Here is a 6,476-nt window from a genome sequence, read left to right as displayed (position 1 = left end):
AACCTACTTAACAAGTCAAGAAGCATTAAGCCATAAACATGTGAGATGACACATTATGTAGGAAATCAATTGATAGTTGCATATATATTAAATCAAGAAGAGATTACAACCATTGTCTTGACATTGTTGTTCTCCTCCGACAAAACCAAGTTCCCACACACTTCCGTTAGCATTCCATGATGGCCTCAACAATGATAGTTTTAAGGCTCTTCCCTTTAGTCTTCACACTAAACCAAATTCACACTTCTCCCTCACACACAACTAGAGAGCTACAACTATGAATAGCTTGTTGTTTACTCCAAACTTAATTAGCACTAGCACACCAACATTAACACTAGCTTCTGCTTGGGAAAAAGGAGGTTTATATAGCATGAATGGATGGAAGATGGTTCCTCTTCTCATGGGAGAAGGTCTTATCTCTTGAGGTAGTTCCATCCTTATAGGGGAAAGAAGCCCAAACTGACATCCTCGACTCCATCCAGCCCAACCATCTACCAGACTTCCGTTATGAAGCTTCTAGTGTTGGAAGCTTCAGCTCCTTATTTAAAAAATTTTCAAAAAGAGGATCGATGCGACTGGAACAAAGCTCAGTTGCTCCGGTCGGCACTAAGGACAGTTCTAATCCCTGCATATTGGTGCGAGGAGAACAAAGGTCATTAGCGCCGGTCTTGTAAACTAGGAAAAACAAAAGATTTTTGGGAAATGATGCAAAAGGGAATTGTTCTGCTCATGAAGAGGGACACAATGGGAGTTTCTTCATGAAGGGAAAGCATGTAGGGTTCACTGTAGAGGTCCTCCAGGATCATGGAACGGGGAGTATAGGGACAGTGACAAAATGTTGTGTAACATGGAGCCTCATTGTAACACAGTTCAGAGGCATGTAGCCGCCACATCTCTCAGAGATAATCTACCATCGCCTAAGCTAATCTTATTTCCGTTATGTTTGTAACTATAAGCATATTTCAGTATTTGATATTAATGAAATAAAGTGTCATTTCTGTTGCGTCTTTGTATTTATGGTTATATCTGTAATTTGTTGTGTTCCTGTTTAAATTCAAATCATTTAGTAGATTGGATGTACCTATACAAATTCCGAAGGAAGTCACCAAAAGAATTGATAAGGTAATTGTAAATTTCCTCTAGGTTGGTGTTGGTACACAAAAGAAGATACATTTGGTTCGAATAGAGGTCATAGCTTAGGATGTGTGCAAAGGGGGCATGGGAATTAGAGCCACTGAAGGTTTTAATTTCACCCTATTAGCCAAAAATCTATGGAGAGCCTTCTGAGGCCAAGGCTTACGGAATCAATTTTTTCGAGAAAAATACCTAAAGAATCAGTCTCTTGAAGAATGGATAGATGCAGGGGCTCTTGAAAACACTAAAACATCACAGATTTTGTGTAGCCCGATGAAGGAGAAATTGTGGCTGGTGGGAAATTTACGATGGTAAGTATTTTGGGGAGATAAGATTGGAGTTGGCCTCACTGCTATTAAAGGTATGGAAAACATTCACCTACTCTCTGCTGCTCCCATCATATATTTTGTTAATCATAAGGGCATTTACACGTTCAACCAGTTGGATAACCATTGTAGTTCCATACAAATTTCCTCTGGTTGGCCAAAATCTAGAGACCTTTATCTCCTAGAGGCTTTGATGGATGAATGGGATAGATACAGAGGCTAGATTCAACATGCGGGTATATAATTGATTGAAAAGGACGACACTCTGTCCTGGTGTGGATGTATATCAACATGACAAATTATGGTAAAAGACTTATATTTGTACATAACTAAGGGACATGTCGTTCATGACTTGATAGTTTGGTTGCAACAAGCATGGCGTTGGGAGATCCCTTTAAAACTTAAGTGCTTCATGTGGCTAGTTCTGCATAATTGTATACTTACGTGGGAGAATCTCATTAGAAGACATATTTAGGGACCAGGCATTTTCTATATGTGTGGTGGTGCGATGGAAGAGGTGGTCCATCTTTTTCTCACTTTCCCATTTGCGGTATCCATGTAAAACGAGGTGTTATCTATACCACACATTCAAGAAGAGGTGGACTGCTCATCCATTGATAATTGTCTTGCAAAATGGACCGAGGGACAACAGGTATTTAGGGTGCTCCCTTTTTACATTGATTGGGGTATTTGGTGGAGCAGGAATGCAAATTTTTTTATGAGAATGCCCCTCAAGCGCGACGCACAAGTTTGAAGTTAGTGAAATATTTCTAGGTGATTGGTCCGTGGTCTCTAAAACCAAAAAGAAGAATATGCAACTTAAGGGAGATAGGATCATCTAGGCTAGTGGTTTTTTTTGCGGTGCATCAACAAGAGGCATTTGTGGGTGTGGAGCACACATTGCTCTAGATCTCAGATTGTCATATCACTTTAGTTGGTCAGGGGGTACTGGATCTAACAACAAAGCAGAGTTGCTTTCTCTTTGTGGATCTAACAACAGATTAGAGCAAGAGAAACAAAGTTCCTCTTGCTCTGGATCTACTAACAGAGAAGGGGAACTCTGTTTCTCCTTGGTTATTGCCTTCGTTAACATGTATGTAGGATTTTGGGTTATGTGTATATTTTTTGACTTGACTTGTCCATCTTCCAAAATTAATCTTATGCAATGGTACTTGAATTGTATATAGTTGACAATGAAGCAACACGAGCACTCTACCATAATGTGGATTTTCTCTGCATGATGCAAACACTATTTTCAAAACCAAATTTACTTGGTCAAGAATCCTATGATAATACATGAAAAACCTTAATCATGAGGGTTTTCATAGAATATAAAACTCTTCTACAAAAACCCCAAATCTTAAGACTCAGTGTCTAGAACAAGGTTAAGCATAAGGTTTAGTTTATGAACCTCACTAACTAGAAATTGCTCAAAATCCCCACCCAAAACTTTTATAATTTGTCCAAAAAAAACTATTGGGCATGCGATGGAAGTGAGACTTCTCTTTAAGTTTATGGAGAAAACATGTCTTATATTGGGCATGCGATGGAAGTGACACTTTTCTTTGAATTTATGGAGAAAACATGTCTTATTGGTATGTTGAAATCCTTCCTATAAACCCTTCAATTTTATAAAAAAAAATATTGGTTGTGCATTGGAATTAAGGTTTATATTTTATAATTTATGCCTAATTTATGGTTTTGAACTTGCCATGTCTCTGCGGTATAAGATTTTAAAAAATATTTTACAAACTAAAAAAATTTCAAATTTCTCCACCAAAAAAAATAAAAATAAAATCTTAATAATTAAAAATTTACCAAATATAAAATATATATTTAGTTAATATAAAACATCATAATAAGCATAAAACTCTTCGACTATTACAAAGGCAATGATAAATATCTTACCAACTAAAACAGAGTAAGGAACAATTTTTTTATGTATATAATGATCGCAAAAGCGCCATACCAGGAATAAGTCATGATGGCCCGGATTTATTTCTGGCAACCGGATATGTACTGTGCGAGGAGTGATAAACCTCTCTGGCGGCCAAAGGCTGACGATATTTATCTAGCCCATTCTAAAATATACAGTGGGGCTGGAAGAAAATGGATTGAAAAACAAAATCACAGCTCATCTGCAACCAACCTCCAATGGGTTGAGCTGTGAGTAAAATGGCTTTACACCTCTGCTACCGCTCTTGATTTCAATTTGAAAAACTAACCAGTCAGAAAACAGAAACCAATGTTACAGGCTTTGAGCTATGAGAGAACCAGGATGATATTACTGCATGTGGAACCTTTGTTTTGCCTTCAACTTAGGCTGTCCACCACTACCACTTCAATGGCTACATCTCTGGATTATGTTACAACACTTTGTAAGCAGGGCTGTTTGGAAGAGGCCGTCCATTCTTTGTATTTTATTCAAAGCCCTCTTCACTCTTCCATATATGTTCATCTCTTGCAGGTCTGCATCAAGAAGAGAAATTTACCACAGGGAAAACTCATCCACTCTCACATGGAGCGGAGAGGATTCACAGAAGACATACTTTCACACAATACATTACTCAACATGTATGTCAAGTGTGGAAGTGTGATGGACGCTCGCAGAGTTTTCGACCAAATGACTGAAAGAGATGTGTGCTCATGGACTGTCATGATTGCAGCTTATGCAAGGCATGGCCCTGCTGAAGAGGCATTGACATTATTTCGTCAAATGCAAAGAACAGGTCTCCAACCTGATGAATTCATCTTTGCCAGTATTCTTCCAGCCTGTGCTAACTTGGCATCTCTGCAACAGGGTGTGGAGATCCATGAAAGAATAATTGCAAGTGGACATCAGTGTGATGTTGTTGTGGTGAATGCACTAACAGACATGTATGCAAAATGTAGAAACATACCTAAAGCACGCAAGTTGTTTGACAAAATGCACCAACGAGATGGTGTCTCCTGGACAACCATGATTGCAGGATACGCCTACGACGGGCTTGTTGACGAGGCCCTGAAACTCTTCAAGGGAATGCCTCAGCGAAATGTGGTCACATGGAATGCAATGATTGCGGGATTTGCACAGAATGGACATGCCGAGGAAGCCCTGGGATTTTTCAAACAAATGCAATTGGCGGGTATAAAGCCAGACTCAAAAACTTTGATTAGTATTCTGCCAGCATGTGCTGACTTGGCAGCGCTGCAACCGGGCATGGAGATCCATTCATTAATAATTAGAAGTGGATTTCAGTCAGATCTGTTGGTGATGGGTAATGCCCTGATTGACATGTACGCAAAATGTAGGAGTATAGAGAAGGCAAGTCAAATATTTGACAGAATGCATCAGCGAAATGTTGTCTCCTGGACAGCAATGGTTGCAGGATTTGTACAAAATGGGCTCATTGATGAGGCCATGAAACTCTTCAAGGAAATGCCTCATAGGAATGTGGCTTCATGGAATGCTATGGTTGCAGGGCTTGCACAGAACGAGCATGGTGAAAAGAGCCTGAGGCTTTTTCGGCAAATGCAATTGGCTGGTATGCAGCCAGACTCAAAAACCTTTGCCAGTGGACTCCTAGGATGTGCCCAATTGGTGGACTTGAAACTAGGTATGGAGATCCATAGAAAAATAGTAATAAGTGGATTTCAGTCTGATCTATTTGTGATGACTGCCCTTGTAGAAATGTATGCACAATGTGGAAGCATTGAAAAGGCACAGTGCTTGTTTGGCATGATGCATCGGCGAGATCTGGTCTCCTGGAATGTAATGATTACAGGATATGCTGAGAATGGGCTTGTTAATGAAGCCCTGAAACTCTTCAAGGAAATGCCTCAGCAAAATGTGATATCATGGAATGCAATTATTGCAGGGTTTGCACAGAACGGGCATGGTGAGGACGCCTTGAAGATTTTTCAACAAATGCAATTGGAAGGCGTGACACCGGATTCAAGAACTCTTGCCATTATTCTTCCAGTGTGTGCAAATTTGGCAGCTTTGCAGCAGGGTTTCGAAATCCATGAAAAAGTAATTTCAACTGGATATCAATCTGATTCCCTTGTGGTGAATGCTCTGATAGACATGTATGCAAAATGTGGTAGCATAGAGAAGGCAAGCAAACTATTTGACAAATTGAATCGTAGAGACCTCATCTCATGGAATTCTATGATTGGAGGGTATGCCATGCACGGCTGTGGCAAGGAGGCCCTCAAACTCTTTGAACAAATGATAAACTCTAGCATCAAACCCAACCATGTCAGCTTTGTGAGTGTTTTGTCTGCATGCAATCATGCAGGTCTAGTGGAGGAGGGCTATCAATACTTCACCTGCATGAGTGAATATTATGACATAACACCTACAATGCAACACTATAAATGCATGGTTGACCTTCTTTGCCGTGCTGGGCGTCTGCATGAAGCGCATGACTTTATCAACAAAATGCCAATAACACCTGATGCTGTTGTGTTGATTTGTTTGCTTGGCGGTTGTAGAATACATAACAATATAGAACTAGGACAACGTGTGGCAGAGCGCCTTTTTGAGTTATACCCTGAAAACGATGCACCTTATGTGCTTATCTCAAACATTTATGCTGCAGTTGGCAGGTGGAGTGACATTGAAAAGGTACGAAGAATGATGAAGAATAGAGGCATAAAAAAGAAACCTGGATGTAGTTGGATTGAAGTCAATAAACAGGTTCATGCTTTCTTTGTAGGAGAAAAGCTTTCCTTCTAGGTGATATATCACAGTCACAACTGAAAAAAATCTGTACAAAGTTGGACAGATTGTTTGACGAGTCACCACTTGAAATAACTTCGTGAAGGTGTTTATTCAAGTCTCCTCCCTTTAAAAATTTCTTTGCTCTTAAATCATTGTGAATGATTAACGATTTAAATTCTAAATATAGATTTTTAGCTCAAATAAGGTTTCTTCAAGGGCCGATTGCCCCCTCTTGATTAAGTACACAGGAATAACCTTTTTAGCAAAGCTGTTTTGCTGTTTGCTCAAGGTTACTTCTGGTTTCAGGACTA

The 6,476-nt window shown here is 39.6% G+C and overlaps 1 pseudogene; it reads left to right on the top strand.

Annotated features, from left to right (window-relative positions):
- The first annotated feature begins 3,474 nt into the window (after positions 1-3,474).
- On the top strand, positions 3,475-6,245 carry LOC149143068 (pentatricopeptide repeat-containing protein At2g13600 pseudogene; annotated as a pseudogene).
- The last annotated feature ends 231 nt before the right edge of the window (positions 6,246-6,476 follow it).

The sequence above is a fragment of the Pinus tabuliformis genome, chromosome X (assembly GCF_031772625.1).
Source record: "Pinus tabuliformis cultivar Carrire ecotype Pingquan chromosome X, CPIR1, whole genome shotgun sequence".
NCBI classification, from domain to species: Eukaryota; Viridiplantae; Streptophyta; class Pinopsida; order Pinales; family Pinaceae; genus Pinus; species Pinus tabuliformis.
Note: the sequence above shows the minus strand (reverse complement) of the source record. Positions and strands in the feature narration are given on the sequence as shown.